At 35.7% G+C, this 24,426-nt stretch overlaps 1 long non-coding RNA gene across 1 annotated transcript in view; it reads left to right on the plus strand.

Annotated features, from left to right (window-relative positions):
* The first annotated feature begins 12,421 nt into the window (after nt 1–12,421).
* LOC109118451 overlaps nt 12,422–24,426 on the plus strand; it is an 83,463-nt gene continuing 71,458 nt past the window's right edge. The window contains exons 1-3 of the long non-coding RNA XR_002025766.2: nt 12,422–12,502; nt 13,327–13,549; nt 14,759–14,857. This is a non-coding gene — a long non-coding RNA (uncharacterized LOC109118451). The remainder of the gene's footprint in view (nt 12,503–13,326; nt 13,550–14,758; nt 14,858–24,426) is intronic.

Genomic DNA, 24,426 nt, shown 5'->3' on the forward strand with positions numbered 1-24,426 from the left:
GGAGAGAGAGAGAGAGAGAGCACATATTGCTAAGAAGACAAACATAAACAATGAATACTTTCTTTTAAAGAAACACCTTGGAGTTTACGAATGCATCATGCATAATATTCAGGAAGGAAAAACATCATTCGGATCCTTTAGGTTGAAAGAACCTTCTGACTGTTAAAAGATTATTATAAAAAGACCTTATACCTGGCTGCATCTGGTTAGATTTAGAACTCTGGATCTATAGGTAAGTGATTTAAGATTCTAAGAAAAATAATCCATCCAAATCAATGAAACTCAAAATGACTTCAGAATTCTTAACAACATGAATCAAAAATGTAAACTTGTATGAGAAATTGAATTTTAATCTGTAATTGTGCTCATAACAAAAAATGAAGCAATTAAGACTCGCTAAGTATTAAGAGAGTAGACAATAACTTGAAGTAAATCCGCTGAATCTTCATGCTTGAAGTTTATGCTGCTAAGCAGAGTTTAGAATTAAATAAAAAATAGCTAAAATTTCTCCTTATGTGTCCATGAATGCTATTAGCATCTGCAGATTGCATGATAATCATAACAATCATGATGTTTTATCAGTTTCAAAATTATAGAGGATTCTTTAATAGATAATATACAGAAAACATATACTTACAGAATCAGATTAATATAAGTGGCAGAAATTTGAAGGCTGGAGAAGTAAAGTCCAGGCCCTTTCGATTTCTCATTTGATGTATAGGGCCAACAGGTCAACTAAAGCTGGAGGTGTGAGATAGGTATAAGTGCACTACTGACTATTGTAAATATAACCATAATGTTTGTAACTATAAACAAGTTATAACTGACTTTTGGTAAGATGAGAAAAAGATAAGGCTGTTCTTGAAACTTACAAATTGCTTTTCTTTTAGCATTCTAGTAGAGAAAGGAGAAACGGAAAAGTGGTCCTATCTATTATGATAAGCTTTTCTGTCTGGTTCCATTTTCTTTTGTAAGTGCAAGTCTCCTCTTAAAATTAAAAATAATGCATAGAAAAAAATAGGGGAAATACCAAAATATTAACTGGATTTTCTTGGTGAGCATTTTGGGAATGATTCTTTTCCCCTGAGAACTTAGGCCTCCAAATTTTTATATATTACTGTTCCAATAAAACATCTGTCAAATTTAAGGCTGAAAACAATGGTAACACCTGGAACAACACAATGTACTTCAAATAGACACTCAAGCTGCCACATAAAACTGCATGTATATATGTACATACATGTACTCTTTTTTTTTGTGGTACAGGGGATCAAACTCAAGACCTTGTGCTTGCATGGCAGATGCGGTGCCACTGACCTAAATCTCGAGCCCTATATACGTATAAATGAACTCTTCAATGAACAGGTTGCTTATATGTGTTGAAAGCCCAGTGTAACTACTGAAGACAGCTTTTCATCTTGTATTAAATACTGACTTCCATTCTGTGCAGCACATTGGATAGGATAACTTCTAAAATTAAGATGCAAAGAAAATGCCCTGTTACTGCATAGAATATCACTTGCTAGACTTAAAGGAGACACTCAATGTAGTTGTACTAATTTATAGTTATTATCTGTGGAGAATCAGAGTTAGTATTGCTATTCAATGTAGCATATGATTCCTTTATTTTAAATTTCATGTTCTGATCAAGCTCTCTAAGCAAAACCATATGGTTTTCATTATGTTTGCTGCAATTTGTTATGTCCAATAAGTTAAAAACTTTATTATATATTGATTTCCTTCTGTGAAGTCCTGAAAATCACTGTGCTCTCAACGCTACCATTGATCAGATATCAATTATTTTTTACTCTCAGACCACAGAACATATTAAACTGATTATGGACTTATCTGGTACATGCTAAAGGGCCTGACCCCAATTTTTCTCTCAGGGCCTTTTAGCTTCAGTTTTAAGAGCAATTTTATTTCTGACAGTATTGTGGTGCTCTTGCCTACGAATCCTATTTTGTCATTTATTTGGCTGGAAAGCAGGAATGAAACACTGCTTGGGGAAATTTGTAGGGATTTTGTGGTGACTGTTCTTGATTTAATCAGTGTCAGTAAAAATGATTTAGAAATGTGTTGTGTGGAAAATGAGTTGTTCCACTGGTAGTCATAAATTAAGTGGTAGGTGATTTTAAAAACCAGGAAAAAAGGAATGAATATGTATTTTCCATCCTGATTCTAGTATAAGCAATTTTAATATGCCTATATATTATAGTGTAAGGATTATCCTAAGATTGAGAGCTGCATTTTCAGGATAATTTTCTGACGTTCCCCCCTATTTTATATATTTGATCCAAGACTGTTGTTTGATTCTTTAATATATATTTGAAAATATAATGTATTATTCTAAGCACAGAACATTAAGATGATACATACATTTTTTATTTAATTAACAGAGATATTGAACACAAAGTTAATTATTTCACTAAAATAGCTTATGTGATGGGGAACCAAGATAGAAATAATAAACTTCTGTGGAAAAATATTCTTTTCAAAATGCTTTATGAAACTCAGGGGTGCTGAAAAATGTTTTGGCAAAGTCTAAAATGATGAAGTTGGACAAAACTGATTTTGAGCTCGAGTTTCACAAGAATTTACTACCATTAAAGAACTTCACTGCCCACCTCACTACTCAAATGAGATAATGGCTGTGTATAATTATTTTCTGGAGTATGCTATGTAATGAAGTAAAAAAGCTATCAACTCTTCCATGAGATTGATTTAAAGCAAGAGTGTATCTCAATTCCTATCTACCTTCCTGAAAGAGCTTATTGGTAGTTAAGATCATTCTGTTTTTAAGGTAACTTAACTTTCTCAGATTTCCTATGCATATGGATCACTTGGGAATCTTGCAAAATTTCAGGTTATGAGTCTGAGGTCTGGACTACGCCTTGAGAGCCTGTATCATTACTACTTCATTTGCAATGTCACTACAGTTGACATGTGGACATCTGAAAACACTGTAATCACAGTTAAGATAATAGTCATCCTGAAAGTTTTCTAGTGCTTTCTTGCATACTGTTCTCTGTTCCCATACAGCCGTTCAACTGATTTGTTGAACTAGAACTTACACAAATGGAATCATATAGTACGTATTCTTTTGGTTTGACATCTTTCACTGAGAAAGTTTATTTGAGATTCATCTATATTGTGTGTGTTGATAATGGTTCGTTCCTTTTTAAATGGAGTAAAGTAAAATATGGTAATTTATAAGTATATATAAATATATATGCATCTAAATATATTAATAAAATTTTAAGTTTATTTGAAACTTCTAAGAGGTGAGGCATTCTCTGAGTTAGGAAGTTTGCAGTTGGTTACTGTGCTTGTCATTTTCGTTGATTGGCTTCTTTCTAAGGTAACTCTGCAGTTTGTATCTTGAACGTCCCCAAAGGTCCCTTGAATAGGAAGCTTGGCATCAGAGAAGTCTACTGGGAGGGGCTGGCGAGGTCTAGTGGAAAGTCTGTAAGTGATGGGGCAGGCGTGTGTGGACTCTGTGGGCGCGTCCCCTCGTTAATGTCTTCTGCTGTTGGATCCTGTGGTGTTGGCCCGCCTCACGTGCTCACCGTTATGTCCTGACTCACCACAGATGGGACCAATCGGTCACGGATTTGATTTCCAAAACTGAGCCAAAATAAACTTTTCTCTTCATACGTTGAATACCTCAGGTATTTGTACAGTGGCAAAAGGATGACCAATACCGGTGACTTGACATTGCCAGATTTAAAGAATTAATTATATTTCATTTATGAAAGATGGAGAAACCCAGAAGTTTGGACTCTTCCTTTTATTGGTTTTAGATAGGCAGGGTGTATAAGAGGTTTGACACCCTTAGTTAATCTCAGGGAATTAAATCTATCTGAGTAAAACCAATTGGAAAGGATTTTTTATCACAGGCTTTGGGCCTTTGTTCTGCAATAACTGGAGCCATTTAAAGTAAATTGCCCATTAAAGTACCACTCCAGCTTTTGACAAATTGCATCAAGCTATTTTCCTCCTCTGGGGAAACACAAACCTGAGAATGGTGGTTTTATTTTTTCTGCTTGACATATAGGTTGCCTGAGCCAGTGGGCTAAAATGCTTTTAGGTGCTCTGTAAGACAGCCCAAAGAGGTTATATATGGCCCAGCAGAGCCCATGTGAAGATATTGAATTCTAGCAGCTTATCTTGTGTGATGACAAATAATTGGTCATGCTCTCATGTCATTTATCATTTTGAAAACAGTTCTCACTTTTAAAGCACGTTATTTAAGAACAGGGTCACGGAACTGATAAATTCTGTAAATCCCATTTTTGGTTAAAAAGTCATTGAGTCATATAGAAATAATTCAAATGCCTGTCAATGTATAGACTCAAAGCGCTTCTGTGAGCAATAACCCTCTTACCGACTTCGTTGATAAAAATTGAAGTCACCGAGGATATGTAAGTAAAAGTAAATCAACTTTGATGGAAACATTCTTTAAAAAATTAAATGAGCTATAATGAAACATTCAAAACTATACAATTGCAGTTTAGATGTTATTGGAACATAACATTTATTGCTTGTGAAACATTATTTTAGCTATGTGAAAACAGCATCCGATGATTGGTAGCAATAGTAAAAAATATGTATTTTTTCTTCACAGTATATAATAAAAAGGCAAGCATTGTGTACCCCAAAGAAAACAACTTATTTTAGCTTTAATTATTGATATGCTGTGGTTAAAAAACTCCAGGTTGGTCACTGTAAGTACTAACTTACAAATATGAGATGAAAATTATATTAAAAATTATGTGCTTTGATTTTGAGAAAAATTTTGTAATCATTGTGCAGGAAGAATAAAACTGATTATCTCACACTAGGGCAATCTTCTGGAAAGTTCTGTGTGTATCAATTTGCTTGACCTTCATAAGTTTCACACTTTTGCAGATGATAAGCCTGTTATGTGGTAAACTCTCCCTGGATTTTGACCTGATGTTCCTCTTAATTAGGCACTAGTTACACATATTTGGCAGGAATATTGTAGAAGTGAGGCTGTTGTGTTCCATCAGGAATCGTGTGATTTTTGATTTATTATTCATGATGTTAAATTTGACTATGTATTTAAAGTTATGTCTAGGCTTCATGGTACAACTACACATTTTGCTTTTATAATGAGTGAGCATTTTGTAGAGAGACACTTTGAGATTGTGAAGAGAGCTCATTCTCTACTAATTTGTTATTAGTACATTAGTTAGCTTGATTAGGAAATGTATGAGTTTTAAAAAAATTATTAGCAAATGTTTGCATTTATTAGTAAATGACTGAATTCATCATGAAGAATTGGTTCATGTACATAACACATTTTCATTCTTTTTTGCAATCTCCTGTCCCTCTCACTCCTCACCTTGCCACCCCTTGATCTTCCCTTTTGCAAAAGGTGTATCTCTCTATTTTTTATTATCCATTTTTATTTTACTCATTTATATTTTGGGAATCTCATGTAAGAGAAGCCATGTGATTTTTAAATCTCTGCATCAGATTTATTTTTACTTAACATTATGGTCTCAAGTTGCATCCATTTTCTTACAAATGACTCAAGCTTATCCTTTTTTTTTCCCTCATTGAGTTTATTGGTACATTTTAGGGATACACTACAGTTACATGCATCATTGGGATCTTGTCCCTTTACATGACAGGTCTTGGTTCTCATTTTTTCCCCTTGTCCCTGCCCTCCCTTCACCCCCTCCTCCCGTCTGCATTTATAAACATTTTATTTGGTAATAAGGGAAAGGAAACAAATAGGAGAAAATGAAAAAATGGAAGCTTAGCCTTCTTTATGGCACAGTGGCACTCCACTGTGTATAAATCCCACATTTTGTTTTTAATCCATTGACATGTGTGACATCTAGAAGCAAGTCAAGCCACTCTTTGACATTTTGAACATTAGGATACTTAGTATAAGAGGAAGTGGGAAAAACAATACAGTAAGAGTTTATTTCTTCCCAAAAGGTTGTAGTAGAGCTGACTTTAACACACTTCCTGCATGCCCTTGCTGCTTCTAGTAATCAGAATTAGTTCAAAGTGTCCTGACCTCATGAACTTGGAAGAAGTACTTTGTTTTCTTATTAAGTTAAAAAAAATAATGACAACACAAAACAGATCCTTCAGCCCCACTCACCCACCCTCAGAAAAGTCCGAGACAGAATTGGCCAGTATAGAATTGAGGAAGTGCAGAGGAGCCCCACTCTAGAGCCTGTGTCCCCGGCGTCTTGTGACAGGTCATGACAGGCCCCACAGTGACATCTTCATCAGGAGTTCCATAATTTTATTGAATTTAATGAACTTCCGTTACCACTGCTATTTCTTACTTTGCTCCTTTTCACAGTTGCTAATATGGGAAATCTTGAAATCAGCAAGTTCTGACTGTGAGTAAGCTAAAAGTGGCTTTTGAATAATGTTTTGGCCTACTTAGCATATTTCCCTTGTGACAACTGGATGCTATTTGGGGTTTCGTACCAAGAGGAATAAGCACAGTAAAGCTCATTCATTTCGAGCATAAATAGTCTCTGTGTATAGATATATATTTGTAACCGTTTCTTTGAGGTTTATAATTGATCCTTGGCATGTGGCCCCTTGTGTATCGCTTTCCAGAAAAAATGTCTTAAAAAGAACTTTTCAAAGTTATACACAGCTTTTCTTTTGTTGCAATTTCGGTTTCTTCCTCACTTTAGAATTAGCCTTCAGAGAACTAATATAACAGAGTTCACACAAGTGTTTACAAAAAGCTCTGTCCCAAGATCACTGCCTTAAATTTGTGAAAGCTAGTTTAATTTTCTGCTGAAAACTTTAATCAACATTTGTAATCATCTCTCTCTGTTTACTGATGTTAAGTAAAAATTTTAAAAGGTAGTAATCAATAAACAGGGATAAAAGCTTCTCCAGAACAAATGAAAGGAAGCAATAAAATACTCACTAAGCTCAAGTGCCTCCTACCAACAGTAGCTGATAAAATATTAAAAGGTTTGCTTTGTGTAATGTCCCTGGAGAGCCGTCTTGCTGATGTACTGGAGCGTGATTGACAACTTTGAGGCCTTGCTGGAAGCCACAAAAGTATATCTATAATATTATGCACAATTGCTTAAGTCTTTCTTCCTAAATGGGGCTGGAAATAACACACCACCAAGTGATTAGCTTTGAAGAAATTGAACTTTGCTTTCAGTTCTAGCCAAAGTTTAATTTGCTCAGAATAAGACATCATGTGGTATCAGGAATGTGGAAAAAAAATCAGGATATTGTACCTAAGGATATATGAGATAGAATTTAGGGGGCTAAGAAGTCACTGGAACAAATACCATATATAAGAAATGGTTTCTCTGCCACAATAAATTATCAATAATATTTACAGACATACTTTATGTGTCTGGCAGTGGGCTAAGAGATTTATATGCCATTATCTCCATTAACCTCACAAAAATTCTGTGGCATAGGTTAGCTGTATTTCTGTTTTCTTTTTCTTTTTTTGTTAAGGAACTGAAACGGAACGGGTAGGAACTTCCCCAAGGCCATAGTGAGTGAGTGGCTTAACTTGAATTTGTACCCAGATCAACCCGACTGTAGAGAGCATGATGAACTGAAGCTGACTGAGACTCTGGTGACATGACGGACATAACACGAGTGTGATGATCTGTAAGCAGTAAATACAATGTGCTGGGAGTACCCAGCAGAGGGATAAGAAGTCCGAAAACACAGGGAGCGTGTCGTGTATTTTCCTGCCTAGTTTCACGCACCTGGTCTGGAGCAAAGGATGAAAGTGGAGAGAATTCTGAGGATATTTGAGATTTGTGTATGAGCAGCATGACTTCAGTCGCCAAGCCACACAGACGATGGGAGTCTTCCTTGCATTGGGGCATGGATTGTCAGAGCGACGGGAACTGAAGTGTAATGCGATGGCACCGAGACTGCCGGGATTTGAGCATTCCTGGGAGAGTAGCTGGTCACTGTATTGATTAGAGTTCTCTAGAGGAACAGAATCGATAGAAATATATGGATAATTACACAAAGGGATTCATCAGGTAGGCTTGGAGATCAGAGGCAGGAGAGTCTGCAGTGGCCAGCTGCATGCTGCAGAGCCAGAGTGCTCGGAGCTTTTGTGCCCAAGAAGATGGAAGCCCCAAAACAAGGGTGACCACGAAGGCAGCACCAGTCCATGGTACAAAGATGGAAGCTCATTGTAGAGTCACTGGGGCCAGTATGCATTGGAAGACGACAGAGATTCAAGAATGGTGTCCAGAGCAATGGCGATTACCAGAGCTGTGCAATATGGGGACACTTTCCCTTTAGTCCCATCCAGGCTTTAAACCTTGGTTGTTGTCACACATATCCAGAGTGTCTCTTCCCCCTCAGTTTGCTGGCCTATGTGCCAGTCATCCACAGAGACCCAGATTTGGATCTGTGCTTTACCCATCTGTTAGGGGGTCTGTAGTTCACTGAACCTGGTGGATCACCATTGGTGGTCACTGTCACCTTTTTACACAGGACAGGAGGAGTGATGCTAGATGATACCTCTTTCTAGTGACTTTCAACACACAGACTTTGTGCAGGAGGTGGAGTAGGAGAAGCTGAAATGGAAGAGGAACCTTATACCTAACCCCATGAGAGACAGGTTTGAGCATGTTGAGTAACCCCTGGAAATTTGGAGGGTGAGGAGCTACTGTACTTTCTGTTTCAGAAGGCAGTGCTTAAAGAATAATCATTAAATTGTAAGTATAGGAGTGAATATAATTCTGTGTCATAAATTTGTATAATGTGACTGCTGCTGCAACATCCATTTCTGGCTTGATTGCAATTGTTTGCAACACAGGCATGCCCTGTCACTCTTGTCCTCAATAAAATTTTCCCACAACCACAGTTGTTTGTGACACAGTCCTCTTGACCCTCATCGCACAGACTCAGAATTCAGTATACCCTGTTGTGGCTTTATGGGTTACCACTTCCAATTAGATTGAACCCCTGGGCATCTGAGCACATCTGAGGACACTTAACGATGTGACTATGCTCTCAGGGACATGTGCATAACAGGCCACGGTTATCTAAGAATGACTCAGCATACTTAACCACACATGCACAACATGGACAAGGTCATGCAGCAGGTGTTTAGTCTCCCCATGCCTGAGTAAACCCATAGAAGACACTGCACTTCCTATGCACTAGAGAACACTGTGACCTTTAAGTAGCTGTGTTTGCTGTGTTTGTTATGTAGCTGTAATTGCTGTTTTGCTGAAGGAATAAAGACACACACAGCTCTTGAGCTCTGGAGCTGCAGCTCCAACTTTCATGCTCTGATACTACCGATTCTGATGACTGACTCTCAGCACCTTCTTCTTTATTGGGGAATTAGTTAACTTACTCACAGAACAAAGGACTGTATGGACTAGAAGGACCAGGTGCCTCTTAGGGAGGCTTGGCCCTCAGAGATGTCCTCCAAAACCTTGTGCAGTCATAGGTGGGGCTTTTCAGAGGTAGCTGGATCTACAGTGTGTGATGCTGGAATTGATTCATGGTGCAATGCTAGGATTAAGGTTTCTAGGATTGAGGAAGTTGAGTGCCCTAAGCAGCCTGGATAAGATATAAGGGACAGAAAGAGGCTTGTCACTTGTCTCTTGCTTGTGTTTGCTGTCTACTTGCCATCAACGATTTCTCCTCCACGATGCCCTTCTGCCATCTCCCCTGCCAGCCAATTGTGGGCTGAAATCCCTACAAAATGTGAGCCAAACTAAACCTTGCCTCCTTTAACATTGGGTATTGGTTATTTTGTGCCAGAAACTAGATAAACAAATAGAACATACCCTATGGCTGCTTATGACAATCAAACCCCAAAATTCTTATGAATGACTTACTCTTTCCCCTCCTCCTATTCTCCTCCTCCTCTTCCTCTTCCTCTTTCTCAGGTCCTTTACTTTATCTTTCTCATTGCATCTTACCTGAAACACACATAGCATAATGTTCTTCTCAACATTATTTAAAGTCTTTTAACTGATGAGAATAGACTGAAACATATAAATCACTCTGTGCCTTTTGATTTGATACAATATGTACTATTCTGCCCCACAGACATTTATCCTGATTGAAAAAAAAACCATACTGAACCAAAGCAATAGTGCAAGTAATATAGGTGATAAAAGCACATAAATAACATTATGAATGATTAGAAAACTAATGGAATGCAATATTCAAAGAGCTAATGGTTTTACACAAGAATTATTTGTACATGTTTTTATGAATTTGTGCAGGATACAATGACGTTTTGCATCGTCGACATAAATTGCCTCTTGGTTTGATCAAAACAGCTCTGAAAGAATTTCAGGCCAATTAAAAAATTTTGAATTTCTTTTTCTAACACATGCTACTTCTACATGTATCACTGAACACCCTATGCATTTCTATCATTTATTTATTTACTTATTTATTTTGGTGATTCTAGGGACTGAATCTAGGACTCTATACATGCTAGCCAAATACTACCAGTGAACTGTATAGGCCCAATAACATAAATTTTAAATGTTTTATCATTTGCATGAAATTTTTATTTCAAGTAATTAAATTAAAAAGAAAAAAACTTTTATAGTTAGCAATTTATTATGTATTCTTTTCATTGCCTTAGTTTCCATCTGTGTGCATTTTTCTCCTCCTGCCAGATTTTCATTAGCATTTCTTATAATTTTGCTGTGTTACCAAAGAATTTTCTTAGCTTTCGTTTTTCTGACAGAGTTTTATTTTGCTGTTCTTTTTAAAGACATCTTTTTCCTGTAGTTAAAATACTATGCTTGCTGTTTCTTTTTCTTTCAGCATTAGAGTAATTTCATGATTTTATGACTTGTAAAGTTTCTAATTAATGTCTGTATTAATTGCTACTTTTCAACTTATGTGTATAATAGTTTCTCTACCCAGGAAATACAGGAGATGAAAAGAACATAAGGGTGCTAATGTCTTTTCTCTAGGCTTCATTATATACCTTGAAATTCAGTGACCTTATCCTTTGCAATATCTAGCCTTCTATTAACCTCGTCCAGAGATAATTTCATTTTAAATCTTGCATTTTTCTTTAGAATTTCCATGTGTTTATTTTTCACAGTTTTAATTTTTTTTACTATGTTTATTTTTAATACTTTCTTGGGTCAAGTTAAAATGGCTTTTTTGAGTCTACTGGTGTAGTTGCTGTCATTTTGTGGTCTGTTTCTGTTGGTTAATTTTTTTCCACATAATAGGCTACATTTTCTTCCCTTTTGTTTTGTTTTGAGGCACATATTCCACGTTGGAGATTGTGAGTTTCCTTATTGAGTGTTTGTACTTCATTGCGTTAGTTAGAAAGTGTTTTTTTTTGGGGGGGGTGAGGAATTTAAGTTGTTGTAGATTATTTTATCCCTTTAAGGCCTGATTTTTTAACTGTTAGGAGAATTTTAAGCAGACCTACTCTAGCAAAAACTGAAACCTATTATTGAATCCTGATCACTGCTGAGTCTCCACTGAAGGCTTACTGGATATTGTTTAGATTCATGTTTCATGTTTTCTTGGTCTGGAACTTAGCTTTAGGCAAAAAGTCATGGTAATTTTATGTTCACCTTATTTTTTTTTGTTGTTGTTTCAGAGATCATAAGTCTGAGCTGTTCTTTTTCAGTTCCTGCAAACAAATTTATTTACTTGTTTTCTAATTTTCCAGTGTCTTTTAAAATTATTAATACAATCAGATGTTTTCGCTGAATTGCTCTTCTCTCTATCTTAAAGAAGCAGTTCGTAGATATTTTTCAATAATTTTTAAGCAAAGGTATTTTACTGAAAAATGATATCATGTTCACATGTACATTAAACATACCAATGTTAAAGTAATGGAAATGAAACAAATATAATGATAAGTCCAAATAACATATTAAATAAAATAATCCCAAGTATGAAAGGATTTAAATAAGTCATTGACTTAGTTGACATTTTCGTTGACACAGATAAATGTGTCTTCAAGGGTAAGTTGGCTAAGAATTTGACTGTCTTGATGTATCGTAGTAGCTCATGAGAGAATTTTATTAATCATATTTGTGCTTCATCCAATCAAAATTTCCTTGTAATTTAATTCACCTTACTTATTTGGACTCCATTATGCTCCTTATATCCAGTCACACGCAGGAGAGCTAAGGGAAATCTCTCATATATAAAACATCTAATGGCAAAAAGAAGCTTTATATGGCAATAGAAGAGGATAAGAAAATCCCACAAAACTAGCTGGTGATATGTCTTTTTATAACTCCTCAGTATCTACGGAGATATGTTCTACAGCCGGAAAAAATATACAAAAGTTAGAAATACATTTAATTTACTTTATGATGTTGTGATTTAACCAATTTATAGGATGCATTTTTTTCAAATGTATGTATCTTTATTTCATCTTATTTTTGGCAGTGCTGGAGATCAAGCTCTGATCCTAAAACATGCTAGCCAAGATCTCTACACTGCTTTGCACTCCAAACTCTGTTTGTGTCTTTAAGACAGTGTAAGTAAACATTAGTCTTGTTGCATGAGAGTCCTATGTCTAGTATCTTTTTGTTCTGCCTAAATAACTAGCCCGGACAACTGATTAATAGGTAAATGCAACTTTTATTTAAAGGAAAGGAAAAAAAAAGGGGGGGATGAGGAAAAGAAAGGAGAAGAAAGGAAAAGAGTGAAGAAAAGAAGGGCAAGGAAAGATATCTCCCTCAAGCAGGACAGGCCACTGCACAAGCAGGAGGACAGCAGGACAGCAGGACAGCAGGACAGCCCTGACTGCGAAGTCTATGGCTGCAGTCTTCCGCGTCCTCCTAACCTCCGGTCTGTCCGAAGTTGCTCTTCTCAGCATCCTGCTGTGACTGACAGGCCATATCCTGGAAATTAGCTTCCCTTCATTCTATGTCCTGTTTGGAGCCAGCCTCCCATGCCAAAATCTCCTGCCTCTGTCTCAAAACTCTTCTTAAACACTATAAACCCATGGCTACCTAGTAAGAAAACATATTTACAGATAATAACCATAACAAATTTTGTGTTCAATATTTCTACCTAAAATACATTTCATATTCCCTTATAGCTATATTATATATTGTGACAAAAATTTGTCTTTAGAATCAAATTATTAAACTTCATGAAGACGTGCACATATTATTGTATGGAAATAATTCTATATTTAATTCAATACTTATAATTCGCACCACTGTGCATTAGTTGCAGCAATTGATTTGACTAAATGTATCGTGAATTGTTCTGCATTGAATGTCAGATTTTAAAATGCTATATAAATATATAATGAAATATTCAGTGATACTGTTTTCTAATTATAAAATCCAGATTGATAACTGTACACATTTAAAATGCATTTTGAATCCTCATCGCAATAACTGGATATATACCTTGAGGAGAAACGAATTCTCTTATCAAGGAGTATGGGAATGGATGTCAAGGTGCAACGATGACACTGCAAGGAAAATAATCCAACCAGATGGGAAGGAGTATACAGCACTAAGACACATTTGACAAAGACACAGAAAATTTCTTCGTGCTCTAAAATAAAGTAAGCTTATGAAATTGCAATTTTCGATGAAAGCCAGTTTGTGATTTTGATATGTGGCTCTAAAATATTCAGAAGTAAAGATAACAGAAACTGAAAATTAGGTCTGCACATTGATTATATATATATATTCTTTATCTGTTCCCTCCACTTGTAGGTGATGAAAAGCCATGGATGACAATGAAGATTTGCTGTGAAAATAATGAATAAACTTGATTTATACATATATATCACATAACTTCAACCGTGAAATTGTAATCATCTATAATCATCTAATTACATAACTGTGTATCTTCCAAAATTGTACAAGAAATTACTCATTTTGTCCTTCATAAGCTGTTTGAACATTTTCCTTTTCTTTCTTTTTCTTTTTTGGGGGGGTTTTTTTGAGCAGGGTCTCACTATGTAGTTGAGATTGACCTGGAACTCACTATGTAGCCCAGGCTGGTCTCGAACTCACAGTAATCCTCCTGCCTTAGCCTCCCAAGTGCTGGGATTACAGGAGTATCCCACCACGCCAGGCTTCTTTTGATTTCTTTTTTATTACATACATGCAGACAAAAATCAATTCTTCTTGTCATGTTATCAAAAATTTGGGTGAAAAGTGCAATGTCCTCAATTTCTTTACTGAATCCTTAGTGACAAAATAACAGTTACTATGCTGTTAGTAAATTTTCTAAATGGTTTCTCTTTTCTGTATGTGTGGTTTCATGCTGCGTATGTTTTCTCTTTATGTTATACTATCAAAAAGCTTCTAGTAATACCCTGCCCATCAAGATGTCATAAGAATGCCTGACTGAGTATATCGTGCATATAGTTTCCCTACATTTTTAGTCATTTTCTTTTCTAATATTTAAATATAGATTCATTTGGTACAATTACATAACACTGTTCATTATAGCATCTCTTTATATTATGAGAGAAATTGGTTATGGTGAAATAACGTGTTATTCATCATTTCTGGAAAAAGGCACACTTCAAAATCTGTGCATGTTTTAATAATATGTTCATTGAGTCAGTGTAAAGGGGAATTAGTGTTCTAAATTTTTGAAAGCAATTTACATAAAGACATCAGGCTTTAGAGAATATGAGAAACAGACAAAGCAAATGTGTTGGGAGAAACACAGACGATGAAAGTATTTTGATTCTCTCTCTCTTTCTCTTTCCTTCTTTCTTTCTTTTTCCTTTCTTTCTTTCTTTCCTTCTTTGTAGTGGCAAATTTTGTTCAAGAAAGCAAAAGTGAAGAGTGAGAGAGAAATCAGGCTCTGCAGAGGGAGTTTGGGCCTAGTAAAGAGACAAAGAGGTTGAGAGGTAAGTACAAGCTGCATCTGGGAAACACAGTGTGGTCTATGGTGGAAAATTATGATAGCAATGCTTGTGTTTTTAAAAAGCACGGCACATCAACGGATAACTCAATTTGAAAATAAATTTTTAAACAGCATTTCATATTTTCACTTTGTACATCAATTTTAGATGATGGCTTTCACTTAGTTTAGCCAAGCATTACATGATAGATCTTTATGATTTTAAATTAGGTCTTTGTCTCTGTAAAGTCTATTTTTAAAAATCTTCATGCAATTTAATTTTAAAAAGTAATTTATCTTCTAGATTAGTCTTTGGTTCATAAAAAAATTGAACAGAAAGTATAATGTTCCTATAACCTCTAACCCCAAACACCCACACCTTTCTCGCTCTTGACCAATATCAACATTGTGCCTTAGAATTCTACACTTATCGTAGTCCATGAACAACTCTGATACATTGTTATTACTGGAAGTCCACAATTACATCAGGGTTCATTATTTTTTAATTTTTGGGGTACATTTAAAGTACACAATATAATGACATTCATGTTGGAAATGTGTACGTGTGCATGATCAATTTTGGTTTTTATTGTTTTTCCTATCCCCCTGCCCTCCGTTAAACCCTCCTCTCCCTCCCTGTCTACGAAGACTTTGTTTCCATTATTTTCATCTTCTTGTGTCAATTCCATTCCCTCCTTCCATTTCTCCCTGCCCTACCTCTTCCCCTTCCCCTTTCCTTCCATTTCACTTTATCTGTTCACACCTGTTACTCCTTCGTTACACTTTCATTTTCTTACACTAGAGAAACTGGTACTTACACGTGTGCGTCCTATTTATTCCACTTTAGCGTATCATCTCAGAGCTGGGAATTTAGTTCAGTGGTTCTCCTGCTTGCCTTGCAAGCACAAGGACCTGAGTTCGATCCTGGGTAACCCCACAAAAAAAAAAAAAAAAAAAAAAAAGAAAGAAAAGAAAAGAGTATCACCTTAATGTGCATCCATTTAGCTATAAATGTCTCTAATTTTTTATGGCTGAGTAGTAGTCCATTCTATGAAAAACCCACATTTTCTTTATCCAGTCTTTCACTAATGGGCAATTGGGCTGCTTCCAAGTTTCAGCTATTACAAATTTGTGCTGCTATTAACATGGGTGAGCATGTATTGCTGTGGTATGATTATTCTAATTCTTTAGAGAAATTATCCAGCAGATGACAAGCTGGGTCAAATGGGACTTGCAATCCTAATTCTTTGAGGTATCTCCATACTGATTTCCACAGTGCTGGCACCAGTCTGCACTCCCACCAGCAGTGGAGCAGCGTTCCTTCTTCCCCACAGGCCTGCCAGCATTTATTATTAGTTGTTTTCATGATAGCAGCCATTCTTTCTGGGGTGAGGTCTAATCTCAGTGTTGTTTTCACCTGCACCTCTCAAATGACCAGAGATGTCAAACATTTTTTCGTATGTTTATTTGCTCTTTCTACTTTGTCTGTGAAATGTCTGTTCATTTTGGATACCCATTTTTGGATTGGGTCTTTAAATTTGGGAGGTCTGATTTTTTTAAAGTTATTTATATATTTTAGATAGTAGACCGTTGTCTATGGAACAGCTGGTGAAAAATTTTTCCCACATTGTTGGTTGTCTCTTCACATTGTCAGTAGTTTATTTTGCTATGCAGAAGCTTTTTAATAAGAAGACATCCCATTTGTTGATTGTTTGTGCTAGATCATGGGGAACTGACGTTTTTATAAAATCTTTTCCTATACAGATAATATCTTCAAGAGTTCTACCTAACCTTTCTTTCAGCTGGTTTAGTGTTTGTTTTAATATTTAGATCTTTAACCCATTTTCATTTTAGTTTACTGCATGATGAAAGATATAGGTCTGATTTTAATCTTTGGCAAGTTGAAACCCAGTTTTTCTAGCACCATTTATTAAAGAGGCTATCTTTCCTCCAATGAGGATGTTTTGCTACTTTTTCAAATCTGAGGTGGCTTAGTGTGTCTGGAGTCATTTCTGCATCTTCTAATCTGTTCTACTGGTCCTCAAGTCTGTTTCTTTGCAGGTACCATGCTGTTTTATCACAGTAGCTTTGTACTATAGTTTCAAGTTGGGAATTGTGATACCCACTACCTTGTCTTTACTGCCTAGAATTGCTTTTACTATTCTAGGTCTCTTTTTGTTCCAAATGAATTTTTGGATTGTTTTCTCGAAGTCTGTGAAGTATGCTGCTGTGATTTCAATTGGGATTGCATTAAATCTATATAGTAGTTTTGGAAGTATGGCCATTTTCACTATATTGGTTCTTCCTAACCAGGATCAAGGGATATCTTTCCATTTTCTGATATCCTCTTCAATCTCTTTTTCAGCCTGCTGTAGCTTTCAGAGTAGAGGTCTTTGATTTCTTTAGTTAGGGTGATTCATAGTTATTTAATTATTTGGATGCTATTGTGAAAGGAATTGATTGTCCCATGTCTCTCTCCATGAGTCTGACTTTCCTGTACAGAAAAGCTGTTGACTTTTGTGTATTGACTTTGTATCTAGCTACTTTACTGAATTTGGTTATTAAGTCTAGAAGACTTTTGGTGGAGTTCTTGGGGGTTCTTCTCTATAGAGTACCATGTCATCGGTGAATAATGACAACTTCTATCTTTATTCCTTTTCTTTCTCTTGTTTAATTGCTGTGGCTAGTGTTTCCAAAACTATATTGAACAGGAGTGGTGATAGTGGACATCCTTGTCATGTTCCTGATTTAATGAGAAGGATTTCAGGTTTTGACCCTTTAGTATGATATTGACTGTTGGTTTTTTTATAGATGACTTTTATCAGATTGAGGTAGAGACCATCTATTCTAATTTTCTGAGGGTTTTTATCATAAATGTGTATTGGATTTTGTCAAATGCTTTTTTTTGCATCTATTGAGATGATCATATGGTTTTTGTCTTTGGCTCTATTAATATAGTGTATTACATTTATTGATTTGCATATGTTGAATCATCCCTGCATCTCCAGGATGAACCCCACTTGTTCAGGGTATATGATCTTCTTGATGGTCTTATTGCATTCTATTTGCCAGTATCTTATTAGGATTTTTGCATCTATGTTCATTAGTGAGATTGGCTTATTATTCTCTTTTTGAGTTGGGTCTTTCTCTGCTTATGGGATCAAGGTGATGCTTGCTTCCAGGATGAATTCAGGAATATTGCTTCCCTTTCAATTTCACTGAAGAGTTTAAACACCAGTGACAATAGTTCCTTGCTCAATATCTTGGAGAATTCAACAGTGAAGCCATTAGGACCCAGGCTTTTCTTAGTTGGTAAATTTTTATTGTTTTCAATTTCATTGATTGATATTGAGTTGTTTAGAATTTTTAGGTCATCTTCACTCAACTTTGGTAATTCATATGTATCTAGGAATCTGATCATTTCTTATGTATTTTCCATCTTATTGTAATTAAGGTTCTCAAAGTACATATTGATGATCCTCTGGATTTCTGCTGGGTCTGTTGTAATTTCACCATTTTTGTTCCTAATTACATGGATTTGGGCCTTTTCTTTTATTTTTTGGGTAAGGTTGGCTAAGGGTTTGTCAGTTTTGTTTAATCTTTCAAAGAACCAACTCTTGAGTTTTTTTTTTTTTTTGCATCATTGTCTTAGTCTCCATTGCATTGATTTCTGCTCTGATCTTTGATTTCCTCTCTTGTATAAGCTTTGGGTTTGTCTTGCTTTTCTTTTTCTAGAAGCTTGAGCTTCAGCATCAGATTGTTTAATTGCACTCCCTCTGTTTTCCTAATATGTGTATTCACTGCTATGAATTTCCCTCGTAAGTCTGCTTTCATTGTGTTCCATAGATTCTGATACATTGTATTATCATTGTCATTTAATTGTAGAAACTGTCAGAGTTCTTCTATAATATCCTCGGTGACCCATTTGTTATTGAGAAGTGTGTTGTTCATTTCCATGTTTTTATGAAATTCTTGTGGTTTCTTTTGCTATTACTTTCTAATTTCATTGCATTATGATCTGATAATATACAAGGGATCACCTCAATTCCTTTGCCCTTACTTAGATATATTTATGAGTGAGTTTGTGGTCTATTTTGGAGAATGACCCATGCACAGCTGAAAAGAATGTGTATTCTGATATTGTGCGGTAGAACACTCTGTAAATATCTGTTAAATTCATTTGTTCAAGAGTTTGAGTTCTAGTATATTGTTATTTTCTATCTAGTTGTTTTATCTATTTGTAACAGTGGGGTATTGAGGTCTCCCACTACTATTTTATTAGTGCTTATATGATTTTTCATGTCTTTTAGTATTTGTTTTATATGGTTGGGCATGCTTGTGTTTGGTGCATATAAATTTATGATTCTCATCTCTTCCTCTTGTATTTTTCCCTTACAAGGATGTAGTGTCCTTCTTTGTCTCTCCTAATCAGTGTTGGTCTGAAATCCACTTGATCTGCAAAGAGGGTAGCTACTCCTTCTTTCTTTCTGATTCCTGTCACATAGAGTATTGTTTTCCACACTTTAACTTTCAGTCTATGAGTTTCTTTTTGAATAAAGTGTGTTTCTTGTATGCAGCATATTGTTGGATCTTGCTTCTTGACCTATTCTTCCAGTGTATTTCTTCTGATTGGTGAATTGAGACTATTAACATTGATGGTTATAACTGGTATGTATTTTCTTATCCTTGTCATGACTTTTTTTTTTCTTTTCTCTTTCTTCTAATTTCTTGTCATGCCTTATAGATTCATTCTGTTGGGCTTCCTGGAGTTGTGATTATTGTCTTTTCCTAGAATATTGTTTGAAATTTTTTGGAGTGCTGGTTTGGTATTCATGAAGATCCTGAAGTGTTTTTGTCATGAAAATATCTTATTTCTCCATCAATTTTGAAAGATAGTTTTGTGGGGTATCTCAATCTGAGTTGGAGACTATTTTCCTTAGGGTTTTGAAATATATCACTCCAAGCTCTTCTTGCCTTGAGGATTTGTGTTGAGAAGTCTGCTGTGATTCTGAGATTTTTGTTTTCATGTGATTTGTTTCTTTTCTCTGAATTCTTGTAGAATTTTGTTCTTCTGTTGTGTTCCTAGAATCTTAGCTATTATATGCTTATGTGTAGATTTTTTTTTAATCACAGCAATTTGGAGTCCAGTATACCTCACTTATCTGTATGTCAAATTGTTTTCCCCTACTTGGGAAGTTTTTTGCCATTACTTTTGTGAGCAGTTATTTTTTGTCACCTGCACTCTCTCCTGTTTCTTCATTGACTCTTACTAGTCTTTTATTATTCTTTTTTGCATCACCTTGCAGCTGTTAGATTGATTTCTTGTGGTTCCTTACTATTTTTAAGAAAATTTTTTCCTTGTTAGTAATTGAAATCCTTCTATATCTGAAATTCTATCTTCACATTGGTTCATTCTGTGCAAACTTTCAATTTTGTTTTTAATCTCCTGGAAATCTGTTTGCAACTGTTCTATGGATTCCATTTGTTTCTTATGTTGGGATTACATCACATTCTTCAGCTCCTCTACTTTTTTTAAAAAAATCTGTGTCCACTCTAGATTTATTAGTCATCTCTTGAACTATGGGCACAATCTCTGTTGTTATCTGAGAAATTGTCTTATTTCATTTTTTCCAGATCCTCTATTGTTGCCAGTTCATGGAGTCTGGGTGATTGAGTATCAAATTATTCCATCTTGTTTCCCTTTGGGGTTACCTTAGGTGATCTGGAAGTCTGGTGTTGGGACTTGTTTCCATGTCTGCTCATTTCAGCAGATGCAGCCTGCTTTGCCTTTGTTGAGACAACTTTTTGCTCACCCAGTGGTCTTCAATTCTAAGCAAGCCACCAAGAGGCCTTCTCTCTGCTGCTCACTATTATGCCAACTCCTGGGTTCAGAATGGTGTCCTTCTGGATCCCTGAGCCCACCTATTGTCTGAGCAGGCTTCTGGCTGGGGCTTCTATGTACCTGTTATCTGAGAGGGCCTTTGGCTGGGGGGCTATGCTCCCCAGTTCCTGTTTTCTGAGCAAGCTTCTGGCTCGGGTCTCCACCAGAGAGAGTATAGAGGTGAGTTTATGATTGAAGCTTTTGCACCTGTGTAGCTCTTTTCCAGGTGGGCCCTTGACTGGGTGAGTTTTCCCAAGCCTCTGGGGTTGAGGCAGATCCCTGGCTGGGATCTGCATGCAGCTGCACTGGCCTGGACCATACCACTACTTCCTGGGATATATGCCCACTCACCATTGCTATGGGGAGGGCCTATGACTAAAGCTTGTGAGCTTGTGCAGCTCTTTCCTGGGCAGGCCTTGGCTGGCAGGATTGCTTAAGCCTCTGGGGTCAGGCAGATCCCAATAACCGCATGGGTCTGGACCACATCACTGCTCCTGGGATGTGTGCACACTTACCAATGCAATGGGGCAGGCTTTCTAGGGTTCATTATTGATACTGTGGATTCTGTGGATTTTGACAAATGGGTCTGAAATATGTTCCCCTTCATAGTATGTCATGGAGTAGTTTTTCTGTTTTAAACATTGTGCTTTGGATTTTCATCTCTGCCTCCTGGCAGACTGCATATCTTTACTGTGTCCAATTGCTTTCACCTTTTCTAAAACATTATATAGTTGGAATAATGCCACATTTATCCTTTTCAAATTGGCCTCTTTTACTTAGCAGTATGCTTTTAATATTCCTTCATGATTTATGGCTGTCTTTTTTTTTATATTGCTGGAAAATATTCCACTGTCTGGATATATTATAGTTTATCCATTCACCCACTGGAGGACATTTTAAGGGTTGCTTCCAAGTTTTGTCAATTATGAAGAAAGCTACTATAAACATCCATGTACTAGCTTTCTGTAAAACTGAACATTTAGTGAATTGGGGTAAATACCAAGAAGCAAGAGTGCTGGATTGTTTGCTAAGGATATATTTAGTTTTGTAAGAAACTCTTACATTAATCTTTCAAAGTGATGTTTCAGTTTTGCATTTGCAAGATTTAATGTATTTTTTAAAATCAAAAGTTAGAAGAGTATATACCCAGAGGACCAGTGATAATTCTATGAAATATGCACTGCTCTAGTAGAGAGTCTCCCCAGAGGTTAAGGTTCATGGATGCAGCAATCCCACAGAGGTACCTGGTGCCCACCTTAGATCAACAAGGACTCTTGGGATCCTCATATAACTGTTTATTGCACACTCCACTCAATGAATTCACTACCTAACCACATTGCTGCCTTTCTCTCTCCATTCACATTCTGTCCATCAGCAAATAGAGTTGTCCCTTTAAAATATGTCACCTCCCTGTACTTTAATAATCTCCACTGTTATCCATCATATTGATATTTTCTGTCTCTCACTGGCATGTAGATATCACGTGGACAAAGACCCCACCTTTTCTCTTCACAGTTCCATTTCTAATGCCTGAGACATAGTGCTTGGAATGAAGTAGGTATCCAATAAATGTTTATTTAATAAACTGAAGGAAATGGTCTCTGCAGTGGACAGTGTTGAATGCTCACAGAACATTTACTGGAAGCCTCTTATCCCCTACTTCTTTTATTTTGCTCAGACAATTTGCTCTCTTTTCAGACCCTGTGGTTCATGTAATCATCAAAAGTCCATTTTATTTGTAATTCTGTTTTGAATAGGGATATGACATTTTTCTGGACAATAAATTGTGAGGGGACTTGTGGTGATTGGCTTCTAAGAATTAGTTCCTTTTACTAAGAGTTATGGGAATAGGTATATTTTTATTCCTTATATGTATCTAGTCTGCATGTGACACTTGGAACTGTGGAAGTTGTTTCCTGGCCATGAAAGAAACTAGCAAATAAAACATTTTCAGCAAGGCTGAGTGGAACAATAGAAAAAACATGGTACTTGAAATCTTTAAGAAAACCATTAGTTGCTGATGTTGGCATACTTTGTTATTCAGAGTATTATGTTTCTTTCATCATTAACCAGCTGAGACAGAATCCTGGTCATTTGCTCCGCAAACTAACTTCTATTTATCTATCTATGTATCTATGTATCTATCTATCTATCCATCTATCCATCTATCATCTATCTATCTGAATATATTTAAAGTCCAGTTACATTAAAATTATGCTTACCTACTAATATAATAAATTATAAATGTACTATTCAGTTTAATTCTGAGATATCAATTCAGAGTTTCCTTACTTTATGGTTTTATTATCAAAATAAATTTCTAATAGCAGCGTGTGATGGTGTATGCTTGTAATCCCAGCACTTGGGAGGCTGAGGCAGGAGGATCACTTTGAGTTCGAGACCAGCCTAGGCTACATAGTGAGTTCCAGGTCGGTCTCAACTACATAGTGAGACTGTATCTCAACAACCCCCCAATAAATAAATAAATTTCTAAGACTAGAGTAAGTGTTGTAATTATTGTGTTTTTGTAATTGCCAACTTCACATTATTCATCTTTTAAATATCTTCATGCAATTTAATTTTGAAAAGTATTTTATTTTCTAGATATTCTTTTCTTGAAGAAAGAGTCTAAAAATATATTTTAGAAGACATCTCTGAGTCTATTTTCAAGTACAACTAAAAGCTTTGGAAGTTGGAGGATTTTTCTATCTTTTGAATCATTTTGAAGCTTCGACACTGACTCGTGGTTAGTGCATGTTTTGAACTGATTGAAGGTGCTGCATTTATTGCCACTCCAAAAATAACAGAGCCTATAGTCAATCTGTCACATACTTTCAAACTTTGACATTCCCAGAATGAACTTCTTTTTAATGTTATCATTATCACTGAATAGCTCCTACAAAAATGAATTATCCTAAAATTTTTATTCTAGATGCTCTTTCATACCAATTTGTATTACTTCAAATGTTATAAAATAGCCACATTTTAAGGGATCATCTTAAAGTAACCAAAATACATGTTTTAGAGAAAAGAAAAGAATAATAAATGGAAAAATCATACTTTTTAGAATAAGATTGATCATAATTAACTTAGCACATCCTTTTATCCTATAATTTATGTTACACTAGCTGATTTTTATTGGGTGACTTGTACTTATGTTTAGCAGACACAAGGACAAATATTCTCTTGGAATAATGAAGAATTCCAAGCAAAAAATCAGCTACTGATTTACAAAAGCACTCCCACAATATTACATGAAATATCTATTTTATCCTAGAAAAAATGAAAAAAATGATTTATAATAACAGAATAACTAATATCATTAAAATTAGAATAGATAGATAAATATGTTTAAAGAAATAAACTGCCCTGAAATAAATGCAAGCTGTCAATGTGACTGCATGCTATCAGAATGAAGGATTATACTTACAGACTTTAAATATAACTTTTTTTGGTACCAATTTGTGAAATGAAGACATCAAAGAACTAAAGTATAAGGTTCATTAATTTATTTATTCAAAAAATGCTCTTTGGATTTCTACCATGTAGTAAGCCTTGTTCTCAATTCTGCATTATATAAAAATGTTTTTTCACTGGTCATATTTCCATTATAGTGGAGTAAGAGGGAAGGGAACTAGCAAACACAAAATTGTTTTATGTTGAAATAGTGATAGGTGCTATGCAACTGAAAAAGC

This window comes from Fukomys damarensis, unplaced genomic scaffold (assembly GCF_012274545.1).
Source record: "Fukomys damarensis isolate Sample0158 unplaced genomic scaffold, DMR_v1.0_HiC HiC_scaffold_26, whole genome shotgun sequence".
NCBI lineage: Eukaryota > Metazoa > Chordata > Mammalia > Rodentia > Bathyergidae > Fukomys > Fukomys damarensis.